General features: G+C 49.2%; 1 protein-coding gene across 2 annotated transcripts in view; it reads right to left on the reverse strand.

Moving 5' to 3' along the window:
- CACNA2D2 (calcium voltage-gated channel auxiliary subunit alpha2delta 2) overlaps window positions 1-13,380 on the reverse strand; it is a 210,582-nt gene that overhangs the window by 128,808 nt on the left and 68,394 nt on the right. The gene's annotated exons all lie outside the window — the stretch shown is intronic.

The raw sequence follows: 13,380 nt of genomic DNA on the forward strand, positions 1-13,380 counted from the left end.
CAATGTGGATTAGGTAACAATATAAGCTTTGGAAATGACGGGAGCAAGAGAAGAAAGGCTTTGCAACCAGAAAAAACAGAAATGCAGTCAACCTACTGCCCACACCACTGCTCTTCAGCTGCCTGCTTTCATGCTTGCAGGCAATGGGCATCCCACCCTCTCACTCAAAAGCTGAGCTGCACATCCCTGCCTCTGCTGAGCCACTCCTGTGGGACAGGCAGAGCCACTGTGCTTGCTGCTGTGCCCTCTCTCACCCAAAGGCATCCCAAAACCACCTGCTCAGCTTGGCAAGTGCAAGCCCAGCTCCCTGCCCTCCCCCAGCACTGCCTGCTGGGCTCGCTGGGTGCAGGGCCTGGCAGTGCTGGGGCAGCAGAGCAGCTCTGGGTACCAGGAATGAGAGCAAGGGGATCACATGAAGCAGGACAAACCCCACATCTCTAACCAAGGCATAGTAATTTGGCACAAGAAATGAGAACTTCTACAGCCAGTCCAGAACTTGGCCAGGCTGTGGTGGGGAGAGGCACAAATCTATACCAGGATTGTCCTGAAGGCCAATGCAATTATCTGTGTTTGAATGTTTGTACCCAAAGTGGCAGCAATGGCCCACAGGCACATCACACAACTGCAGGGAACAACCCCAGATCCAAGGGAAGTGCTGTTGGCATCAGCACTGCCTCAAGGAGAAGGGATCAGTCCCACCAGAAGACTCACAACCACGAACCCCTCAGTCACCTCCTCAGATGATTTTGTGACTTGTTAACTCCACCTGCCTGCAGACCCAACACAGGGTCAAAGGGAAGAGTTTATTGCCATCATCTGAGACTTGCAAAAAAAATTCCTCATGCCTTATATGTTCTTAAGTAAGGTACATGAAGAAAAACCACAAAGCAAATAAGATTCTGCTTTTCTCTTTATCCTTAGGCTACTCTCAAATACCTTCAGCTGCAGACATGGAGACATATGGGAACAGAGAACCCTCCAAGGAGAGCTGGACCTCCCCAGGGAGGTAGCAGACTCCACGCTTAACTGCAAATGCCATGCTAAGCATGTCTGGCACCTTCCCAAGCTTGCATGATCCTCAGGAGCTGAATCATGCTTCCCACGGGACAAAATCCTCTCCTTGCTGGAACTTCCTCACAAGTGAGAGACTCTGCCTGTAAGAGTGGTTTGTTGCAGACCTGGCCATGAGGACCAGGGTTGCAGAAGCAATTTCTCATGACACATCTGCCCTGGGTGTCAGAGAAGCACCCAAACAAACAGTAAACAGCCAGCTTCACACGACAAACAGGTACCCAGAACCTCCTCTATTTCACCCAGGACTAAGGAGAGGCTCGGCCAGAGGCACCCCCAGGCTCACACCATCACAGCTCCTTCTCTTGGTGGAACCAGCAAAAGTAAAGGTACAGGCAGGCAGGTGCCCAGGATCTGGATAGTGGCACATCACACAGCTCAGGCACATGAGGAGACCCTCTATAATGCTGGGAAACTACTCACTGCCCTCTCTTCTTTCTCCAGACCTTGTAATGAGCTGGAGTAGACAGCAGCTCCACTTGCTGAAGGCAGCTGACAGTGAATCCAAGAGCCAGAGCAGAGCCATCCCCCAGCTCCAGCCTCCCTTTTCCTTTCATAGGTAAACAAAGCAGTTTCTGAGGTTGAAGCCACAGGAGTACAATGAGACTCTAAGCACAAGGCTGCTCTTTCAGCTGTGCACAGTCCCTCCAGAGCTACTGGGTTAATCTCCAGGCTTCCACTTTGCTTTTTGCAGCTCTCACTGAAGCCTTGCTCTGCCCAAGCTCCTCCTTTCTTCCATGGCATTAGGAAATTCCTAACAGCAGTCTATTCCATCAACCTTGTGCTCACATATACCATTACTCCATTCTAGATGTACTCCAGCAACTGCTTTTTTTGCCCCAAAAAGCCTCAAGGGATTCAGGTCACCTGCCCTGGCTCTCAGAAGAGTTACCCATCCCACCTCTGTCAGTGGGGCAGCACACAAAAACCTCAGATCTGATAGTTTGAGCTTTCTGGAGAAAACAGAATTTCTGTGTAATTCTGTGAATTTTCGTGGTTACTGACTTGCAGGAGCATGGCCCATGAGTCAAGAGCAAAGAGCCAGACCCCTGGGATCCTCATCTGACTCCTCAATGCCCAGGAGACACACGGAGCATGGCTCCAGTGCCCTCCCCAAGGCTCTGCTCTTGCATGCTCCACACCTGCCATCCTTCCAGGAAAGGCAACCCTAAAACCTGATTTGTCTGAAATGGGCTTCACCCAAATCACTTTGGTCCCAAACCACCCACACTTCACATTAGTTTGGCAACTCCTGTGTGACTCTGTGAGCACAGGGACTCCAAAGAGGATGCTTTAGTAAGAGAAGACATTTAAGAGGCATCCTCAGACTCCAGAAGAAATTATTTCATAGAATGGTTTGGGTTGGAAGGGACCTTAAATACCATCTCATTCCAACCCCTTGCCATGAGCAGGGACCCCTTCACTATCCCAGGTGGCCCCAAGCCTTGTCCAACCTGGCCTTGAACATTTCCAGGGATGGGGCAGCCACAGCTTCTTTGGGCAACCAGTGCCAGGCCCCCAGCACACTCACAGTAATTAATTTCTTCCTAACATCTAATGTCAACCACCCCTCTTGCAGTGTGAAGCCATTCCCTCTTGTCATGTCACACCATTACCTTGCCCAAAGTCCCTCTCCAGCTTTCTTGAAGCCCCTTTAGGCAGTGGAAGGGGCTCTAAGGTCTGCCCAGAGCTTTCTGTTCTACAGGCTGAACACACCCAGCTCTCTCAGCCTGTCTTCGTAGCAGAGGTGCTCCAGCCCTCTGGTGATCTGCACTGCCCTCCTCTGCACCTCCTCCACCTGAGGAGAGGTGGAGGGTCCCAGAGCTGGATGCAGGATTCCAGGTGAGGTCTCACCAGAGCAGAGTAGAGGGCAAGAATCACTTGCCTGCCTTGACCCTTTGATGTGGCTTTTGATGTGGCTCAGGATAGAATTTCTAGATGTTCTTCACATCAGAGCTCCATCACACCCCGAGCTTCAGATCAAAAAGCTTGTATTGCCAACAGCACAACATCCTGCAGTAGATAAGAACGCCCCACATTGGCACAGAAAGGGTTAAGCAAGGAAAGCTCGACACAAAGCAATATTCTCTCACACTCTTTTTTTCTCCCCTTGGTAAGTAACAGCACAACAAAGTCATGTGCTTGGAAGATGCAGGATACCTCCAGCTGAGCAGCAGCAATTAGGAGAGCAAAGAGGAGCAATCTTCAAGGAGAAAGCTTTGGGTACAGAGGGAGTCCTGGCATTAGTATTTGCCTATTATGAAACAAAATTGTCTCCTATTGGTTATGGAGAGAAACAGTACCTGTCCACTAGGGAGGAAAGAACAGAAAAGGAAACCAGGAGCTGTTCCTCCAGCCCTCTCTGCAGCTGCAGAGCTCTGCAGTCTTCGTGGCTGAACAGTTCACCAGCCTTAATTAGAACAATCCAAGACAAATTAACAGCGACCATACGTGCATGAGAATGTCCCAGACAGGCAGGGGAGTGAATGGTGGGGGCTCCAGGCAATTCAGAGAACTCAGAGTCTCCACTGTAGCATTTTGCTTTGGGCTGTTCAGAACGTGGCCAGGTTTCACTTATCTAAGGTGACATTTCCCATAGTGGGTTTTTCCTTGAGCTGAATCAAAGTGAGGATTTTCTGGCCAAAGACATCCCAAACATTCCTCAGTGATGGCAAAAACCTTTAGTTTTGTCAAGAATAGAAAGCAATTCTCATTGAAATTCTCCTGTGATCCAGTGCTCTGGGACCTGTTTTTGAAATCAGTAGCACCGGTGACCTCGGAGTCAAGGAGCTGCTGTTTGTGAGTCCCTGTTCGTACCCTGTGTCTCACCCTCGGGGAGAAGGGCTGCACCTTGTGTGCTCTTGGCAGACTGGGTTTGACTTGGCAATGCCATGAGCAAAGGCCCCATCCCCTCCCAGCCTCCCTGGCAGGCAGGGCAGGTGGGTGGCAGTGCAGGGACACGAGCACAGCCAATGCTGCACTGCTCCAGCCACGGTGAAACAAGAAACAATGCCCTTGTATTGGTCCTGCTCAGTGTGGCTGGCAAACCTGAGATTACCGGGCAGGGGAAGGGCTGTAGAGAGCCTCTGAATTACCTACAGAGGGAGCAGCCCTCAGGCAGCACACAGGAGGAAGCCATTGTTGTCAGAGAATGGGGATTGAGACCACATTATGGACTGCAATCTCAATAAAAAGTCTGGGACGGGCTGAAGCTGGATGCAGTAGCAGAAGATCCGATCCTGGCAGTGGAAAGGAGTCCAGCAGTGGATGCTGAGAGTGAGCTAGTAAGTGGCAAGAGCAGGGGGAAGTGGGAGGAAATATTAACAGCAGCCAAACAATAGAAAGTACTGAGCTGAAACAAAAAAAAGAAAAAAACAAAAACAAAAAACAAAACAAAAAAATCAAAGCAGTGGCAGGTGGGGGAAAGAAAAATCCAACTGTTTAAGACAACCTGCAACATGAAAAATTTAATCCTAAATACTCCTAAGCATAGTGCAATTACAGCCACGAAAATGATTTAAACCAGCCCAGAAGTGCTAAGTGGCCTCACTTAAGAGCAAAGCTGGTAACAGAACCAACTGTCAGCACATGTTCCCAGCAGCACCTGTACAGCCAAGGAGGCAGATCTGATACTGCCTTGAAACACCCATTCTCTAAATTCACTTGTTTGCCTTGCTTCTAATGCACAATAAATGATGCTCATCTCTGCCTTTAATTCCCTCTGTGCCTATATATTCAGGGAACTGTCAGAGTTCAGAGAAAGCATTTTCCTCTCCCCAATTCCCTGTGAGCACACCCAGCACCATGAAACTTGACAGCCTGAGAAAGGAATGAGTGCAGAAATACCCCCATAAGTGCAGAAATCACCATTTGATGAGCTGCCATGAGAGGGCCCAACACCTTCCCATGGGTCAAGGTATCCAGTGATAAAACGTGAAGGAAAATAACGAATCTCAGGAGAGAGCCCTGTAAAGCAAGAAAGTAAAAATGGTCTCTTCAGCCTAAGCCTCCCTTGCCAGCTGTCTCCAGCCTCCTCATCCAGGACATGAGGGAGGGCAGGGACGTGGGGTACACCTGCAGCCCAAAGCAGACCCCTCTCTTCTCATTCCCTCTATCCCCAGCTCCATGTCACATCTGCCAAAAAGCAGCCCTTCCCCAAAATCGGAGGGGCAGCACTGCACTGTGCTTGCACAGCATCCCCTCCATGCCAAGACTCCCCCATCACCTTCCTCAAGAACAACAGCAGCCCAAAAGCTGAACCCCAACAGAGCACCTGGTAACCCCAGCAGCTCTCAGCCCCACTGGGCCAGGACAGAGCTGTACCCACAGCTCAAGCCCCACCTGGGGCTTGGTCAGGGCCCAGCAGGGAGAGGCTGTGGTGCTCCAGCTCCTGCTGGAAAGGCATCTGATCTGGGTAATAGTCATTTTCCAGAAATTAATTTTTTTCTCCACCCTGTATGAATCCAATACAGCAGGTTTGGACAGCTGCAGTCCAAACAGCAGCGTTTAATCACAGTGCAAATCTGGCATGTTTGCAAAAGAGCAAAGTACTACGTGCAGCAACAGAGAGGCTGCCTTCCTGCTCCCAGAGCATCCCACCTCAAAGCTGGGGTGCTCCAGGTGAGGGAGGCCAAAGACCAAACCACATCTCTGCAGACACAATAGCCACCCGTGCCTAAGACAGCCCTCATGCCCCAGAAATGGGGCTGTGCCATGTCATGCCCCACAAAGGCCAGCAAGCAGGAAAACAAAAGGGTTTTCCCAGCTAGCATTATTATGGGAGGCAGGGAAGGTCTCAGTTCAGGGTTATATTTCAATCTCCTGCAGGCAGACCCGTGCCTGGGATCAGTGTTGTACAGTGACCCAGATAAGGAGTCTGCAAGGGGAATTCATCAGTACAGCCAATAGTGCAGCAGGAGACCTGCCCTGAGAGGCACTGCTTGCTCACATGCTGGTCTGGAGCTTCAGGATCTGTTGGTCTCCCTCAGACAAGCATCAGTCTGGCCTGTTTTGAGTCCCATCTGACCTACTGCAGGGTCCTACCATTTCCCCCCAGCTCAGAGTATGAGTGAGAAGGAAAGAGGAGAGCCCTTGGGCAAACTTCCTTTTGCCTTGAGTACACAGAGCAGACACCTCTGAAGAAGTGGGAGCCTTGAGGAGAACTGGCCAGAGGTATAAATGACCAACAAGAGCACCATGAGATGGTTGAGGCCAAGCACAGAACACTGTGGCTGGGTGACAGGGAGGAAAAGGAGTGCCAGGCCCCAGAGATCCTGCTGGAAGGTGGAGGCTGCTCAGGGCCATGGGCAGAGAGCAGAGACAGCACGATTTCCATCTCACCCCTCATCACTGCTGCACCTACTGCTGTTAAATTTCATTGTCTGGTGCTTATAGCCCTTGCAATGATGGTAATCATCGTGGTGTCTGTATTACATTAGGAGGATGTCAGGGACAATCGAGCAGGCAGTGATAAGAGCCACAGTGGCCTGGCTGACAGCCTGCCAGGACGGGCAGTGCTGCCTGTGCTGCACCTCCTGGTCACACCCCACTGCAGGGGCCAGGGATGGGCACTGGCACAACAATGGCATTCTGGAGAAGCAGAGATCAGCCAGGAAGGTGCTAGACCCTGGTTTTCCCTGTTGAGGAGTCCCGAGGGGAACAGGCAAAGGGAAGCAGCTGCAGGTGAGTGCTGGTGCCACAGCTCAGAGAGGGCTTTGCAAATCCACCCCCACCAACTCCCAGAGCTGGTACCATGGATGCCATTAGCCCTGAGGGCAGAGTCCTGAGCCCAGGTGCCCATTGGGAGCAGTGTGGGCAGTGGCTCCCTCAGAGCCCCAGCTGGCCTTTGTCACCAGCCCTGCGGATGTGCTCCAGCGTGTGCAGGAGGAGCAGCCTGACATTTACTGACCCCAGCTCCCTCTCTCCTCAGTGCCATTTCCCTGCTGTGCTCCATCCTTCCACCTAGCTCATAAAAAGCAAGCACCCTCTGAGCAGCTCTTCACAGCTCTCCCGCAGAAGCAGGACAGAGAAATGTGAAGTTTAGTTGCTCCTCAGGGATGGTCAGCTCTAATTGAAGCAAACAAACCATAGAACTGAGGTCTCTCTAGTTCACTAAAGAGCCTGCTAAAAGGCAGCGGTACTACAGAGAACATGGGGGAAGAGGGAAAAGCAGCCCACACCACCAGGGATGGAGAGGTGGAGCTGCTCCAGTGCTCTCCATCCTGCCCCAGCACCTGCACCTCCCATCCTCTGTGGCACTGGCTGGACTTCTGCTTCCTGAGCACAGGATCACCAGCCTCTGCAGCTGAGACTTCATCCCTGCCAGCCCCAAAGCAGACCTGGGCCTGCTATACATCATTTAGCAACTAGGCAGGGATAAAGGGCTATGGATGGTTAGCCTGGATTATAGAAACCCTCTCCCAGCCTGGAAAGCAGCTTCATCATCCCAAACCCTTGTATGGGGAGCCCTCAGAGCAACAGACCTGCCTGGGTGTTTGCAGAGAGTGAGAATCTTCTGCAAGGAAATTCAGCATCACACAACTTCCAACTTGGGCTTCTCCTTTCAGATAAAGCACTGCAAAAATAAATTGCTGCATAGTTGGAGACAGAAGGTCTCAACCAGGATGGGAACTCTGCCCAGGCCCTTCTCTTCACACTTACAGCCACTTGGATGGTGTGGGCCTTGCTGCCAGGTCAGGGCACAAGCCCCCCAGAGCCTGCTCTGCTAATGTACAAGAGAGAGAGAATAGCTACAGCTTCTCAGAAAAATGCCCAAATGCAGTCAGACATCACATGATCTCTAAAAATACAAGCTTGTACAGTAAAACAGAAACAAAAAAACCCAACCTGATCCTGGAGTCTGGCTCCTCTCTTTGTTACGTGGGACACAGGAAAAGCTTTAGTAAGGAAAACAGTATTTTGAAAAGGTGCCTCAACTACTTTTCTTCACGATTTGTTGAAAAGTTAACCAGTTTATGTTATGTCCACACAAAACACACCTACTTCAGATCAATGGCATTAAAATTGCACCTCAAATACCCTGGGTGCACCACAGGAGAGGTGCTGTCACAGATAAAGATGTGTTATTTCCCTAGATTTCAGGGTGGGTATCGTGAAGAAATTCTTTACTCAGAATGTGGTGAGGCCCTGGCACAGGCTGCCCCATCCCTGGAGTGTTCAAAGCCAGACTGGATAGGGTCCTGAGCAACCTGATCTAGTGGAAGGGGTTGGTATGAGATAGTATTTAAAGTGCCTTCTAACCCAAACCATCCTGTGACTTCTGTCAGAATCAGTGCCTCCACATAATGGATTATGCTGGGTTTTCCTCAGCATCCCTAAGAGAATGAAGAGGATTAAAATCATTAGGGAAAGATAAAGCAAGAAACATCTCTGTTCCTCAGGTCCCTCCTGGACCCCATGTGGTTGCACTTTTGCACAGCTGCTGGACAGTTTAAAACTCTGCTTTCTTTTATTCTGCTGCTTTTCTCCCAAGGCTAAAGGTTTAGGACACTGAAATTACACTGAAATTGGGTCATGGAGACCCAAACTAGGACCTCACCATCTCTATTTCCCTAGCAGTGAGGAGGATGAGAAAGGGGCCACCACTGTCCTGAGAGAAATGAAAAGCACTTCACAAGCTGTCCTGCAGTGCCCGGGGCAGGGCTGCTGCAGGTGGGCAAAGGCTGCTCCCCATCCCCTGCGAGTGCACCCAAAGCACACGCAGCTCCTTACTCTGCATTGAGCAGTGCAAGACTCCCAGATCCTCAAAGACTTGACTTTAAATAAATAACCAGACCTCTTTCCCAAAACAGCTTTATCTTTTTTGCCAGAAATGCTGTTGCTTTTCGTAGGAAGGGCTGTGGAAAAAGGCTGTGCAGTGCAGCCTCTAACCTAAGGCTCCCAGACATACTTAGCAGGCTTCCTTTTATCGACACAAGAAAAAGAGTAACAATTACCCCACACTGCCTTTTATTTTTATTGATGGCTACCACTGGCCAAATTCAGCTCTCAGCTGCAGTGATGCAAATTTGGGATGACTCCACTGACATGGAATTAAACTAAATCTCTTATTAGAGCTAAAGCAATTGAAATCTAGGCCAGCGTAAGTCAGCGCTGTCAACAGTTACCCCCACAGGTTTCTGCAGAGTAATGATCTATTTTAAAGAAATTGAACTTTTAGAAACAGCAACTTTGCAATTCTCTTGATTTACCTTCTGATATAGGTGTTGGGGCTTTCTCTGCAATTCAGACAGTCACATTTACAAGCTTTTCTCCCTAATCTCAAGCACAGGAAGCTTTTCTGTAAAGGCACAGGCTCACTGGAAGCAAGGCTGGAAGAGACCCACCTGTCCAACCCATCCCCTCTGTCTCACTCAGGACCCACCTAACAGCTGTTTACACACTCTGCTCTAATGCACTGGTGGTGAAGAGCCGAGGCTTCCCTGGCTGATGTCCTTTAGTATTTTTGTGGAATCAAGCATGGTTTGGATTGGAAGGGTTAAAGAGCACCTTGTTCCAACCCCTTGCCCTGAGCAGGACCACCTTCCACTATTCCTGGTTGCTCCAAGCCCTGGCCAATCTGGCCCTGAGCACTTCTGGGGATGGGGCAGCCACAGCTTCTGTGGGCAGCCTGTACCAGGGCCTCAGCACCCCACAATAAAGAATTTCTATTATCTAATGTAGCTCTGCCCTCTGGCAGTGTGAAGCCATTCCCCATTGTCCTCTCAGTCCATGCCCTTGTCAAAAGTCCCTCTCCAGCTCTCTTGGAGCCCCTTTAGTCACTGAAAGGACAGCCTGCTAGAAAGTCATTACTGGTGTTTAATATAAACTCCTCTTTGTTGTGGAATAGGCTCAGAAAGCTTTGCCTTATCACCAGAGGATATGGAGAACAGATTTCCAGACAGCTTTCTTCCACACATTTTCAGACTCATCCTTTTTCCTGCTAGTGCCTTCTGCTCTCTGAGCCAGCGGGGTTCAGGAGCTGCAACAAGAATACACCATGTACCTGGAGATTTTAATAAAGAGGTGACCCTCTGCAAAGTCATTTCAGCTGAGATTTTCAGCTTAGTCTCATCTTGAAAGCATCACCAGGCAGACTTCAGCAGCGGCATTAAACCCTACAGCTGGCAAACTCAGCCCAGGTTTGTTTTCAGCACAGTCTTGGAGAGGAACAGGGGCAGGACTGATCTGTACCCACAGAGATCCCAGGGGATGTGTCTTCTGAAGGCAACCTCGAGGGGTCTGACATCTGAATGGAAAGACTCCACTAAAAAATTCAGAAACCTCTTCAGCATCACAGAGAATAGGGCTGGAACAGATCTCATCAACTCCGGTATTCTCAGCCTGTTCCCATATCCCCAGCAAAAGGTGGCATCATGGATGTGTCATTTCTAACATAATTACCACAGTTCTCTCATTCCTAACCTGTTCCTCTGACCTGTTCTTAAAGAAATCCAGTGATGGAGATTCCTGTGTTTCACAAGACAAAATGCTCTGGTACTTCACAATCCTATTTGAAAACTTTTTATGATGCCTAAGTTACAAACCTCTTGCTGCAATTAAAAACCACGTTCTTGGTGGAAAGACCTCAAATTAACAAAGAACAGGCACTTCTGCCTTGTACTGATGTGCCCTGTTATTATTCTGAAGATTTGTCCTACTTTAGTTTTTACTCTTGTACGCCAAAAAATTCATATTCATTTATTTTTTCCCTACAAGTTAATGCTTTTCATACCTATGTGTCTTTGGTTCAAATTACAATTAATGTGAGAATTAGACAATGTCCTTGGTAGAGCATTCACCAGGATGCTATTCCAAACAGTCCTCAAAATACCAGGCATCAATCAAAGCTGGGCACCTTCGATCAGGTGTCCAGCCAGATACACCAGCTTCTGAAGACCTTGTGCATAGGGTCCATGATTTTCTGCTCTTCATAGGGCCAAGGAGCAGGCAGCAGGATCCTGGCATCACTCCTGCTGCCCCTGTACAATGCTAAGATCACAGGAGAGCTGTCCCACAGGTGAGGAAAACCTCAGTCCCCAGGGCCCCATTACCCCCCAGGAATAGCAGGGTGAGGGAAGCACCCACAGTGTGAAAGCCAGAGCTGGGCCAGGGGACCCAAACTCCCAGGGCAGCCAGAAACACTCAGGTCTCCTCAATCACCATCCCACACTTCTGTGCACACGCTTGCACCCCACTTGCCTTGTCCTCTCCTTCTTCAGTTCTCCCCCAGTGTCTGAGGGCTCTTGTCCCTGCTGTCCCTTGTCTCCTGCTCACAAGCACACACTCAGAGCCAGGGCTGAGCTCCAGACCCACCTGTGTGCACAGCCCAGCTCCCCACACAGCTCTGCTCTGTCACTAAGCAATGTTTAGGCTCCACACCTGCTCTCCCTACGACAGCCACGGTCTTAATTAAGCTTTAGGCACAGGCAGGGAGTAATTGGGGTAATTTTCTGGCACTTAGGGCTGAGAGAGGGGATTTGGTCTGTATTGCCCCCTTTGCCACACACAGAGTACCAACCTGTCTGCGTGATCATTGCCAAATCACCTTCCTGTGCTCTGCACTGACCTCTCACTTTGAAAGAATTTATTGTTAATTTTTGCAAAGTGTTGTGGAAGCCTTAGAGGAAAGGTAGCACAGGAATGGAGACTATTAATATTCCACCAAGAGCTCTAGGGACTAACCAGTACATTAAAGCCTCTACAAGCAGAAACAAAACTCTTGCACAGTTCAAGCCAGACCCCCAAACACTGGCAGAATTTTTTCAGTACTTTCCATCAGCATCAGGAAAAACGTGTTTGGCCTGTCATTACATATCCAGAGCAATGGCTCTGCCTAACCTCAGAAAACACAACAAGGGCAGCATAGGACCAGGGGTGGAGTCAGATCTACTTGGTGTAAGAAAAGGTTGCATCGTGTACGGTAATGTATTAGTCTCCTGCTGTTCCAGCATAAAGTTAATCAGGGACAGAAATTAATCCCACCTGACAGCATGTTGCCAATTTCTGATTTCATCCCCATTTCCTCGTAGCTTATCATCAAGAGAATGGGAAACTTGTAGCATGGACAAGCCTGTCACATGCTCCTTTCTTTGGAAAAGGCTCACACGCACCAGCCACGAGCTCCTGCACCCTGAGAGCAGCACGTCCACGCTCTGCACGCACACAGGTCCCCTCATGTCTGTGCAGATTCACCCACCATTGCACAGGTACTGAAAAGTCATGCATATGCTTAAGGCAAAATATGTGCCCAACCATCAGCTTTACTCCAAGACAGTTGGAGGGAGGAGGGAAAACGAGAATCAGACGAAAGAAATCCTCTCCCTGGAGCGATAGCGCCAGAAGAGCAAAGTGGCATTTACAAATCATAAGCACTTCCCCACTCGGTGCTCCTTTGCCCAGAATGTTAATTAGCATTGCTCTAAACAGCAGCAGCACAAGCTGAAACCCAAGCAGCCTCAATTACTTGAAAAGAAACCTGGTTGGGAATTTTTTCAGATGAGACATTTAAACTCAATGGTGAGACGTGATGGTGATACAGCAGGTGCTTTTTAATGCCACCTTGTAATTTCCCTCCTAAAACTTGGGAGTGAGTTCTAAATAGAAAACTATAATATCCAAGGGCAATGGGATTTTGCCTCTTGTTCCAAATGTCAGGGGTTTATTCTACAGCTTATAATTTCAAGCCCAGTGGCTCATGGATGGAGCCCCACAGCACTGCAGCAGCACCCTGCTCACTCCCACAATCCTGAACTGTCACTGCACTCCAGGCTGGGCAACCCCCAAGGTTGCTTTGCAATGCAGTTTAGTTGATCACATAATAGAAAAGTGGATTTGCAATTATATTAATAATAGTGCTGACTTGGGTTTGTGTCATAAATAAAACTTAGATGATTATATAGACCACATATATCTCTGTTTGGATGATCAATACACGCTGTAAAGTACCACTACATTTTAGCTACAGAAAGTGTAGCAGGAAACAGGCTTCACAGTTTGCTTCTCCTTTTAGTACCATTGCCTTTCCTACTGTACATGTCTCCTCATCCAACTTATAAAAATTATCACCACCATCAGAAAACCCCCATGCCCTGAGTGAGCATTGCTGTGTTTCTGGCACACCTGGTGCCACAGCTTACACTGCCAGAAGGAATCTGCACTCCATCTCCAGAAAAACACAAACAATAGGGCTGCTGGAGTGAATTCCTGCTGAAATTAGAAACTCAGCAACATCCCATGGGCTGAATTTGGTTCTCAGCACCAAACTCCACACCTGAGTGGGGCCCAGACTTGGCAGGGATGATCTGGGCT

Source organism: Agelaius tricolor, unplaced genomic scaffold (assembly GCF_023055355.1).
Source record: "Agelaius tricolor isolate 1412-34295 unplaced genomic scaffold, bAgeTri1.0.p SCAF_14, whole genome shotgun sequence".
In the NCBI taxonomy this organism is placed as follows: domain Eukaryota; kingdom Metazoa; phylum Chordata; class Aves; order Passeriformes; family Icteridae; genus Agelaius; species Agelaius tricolor.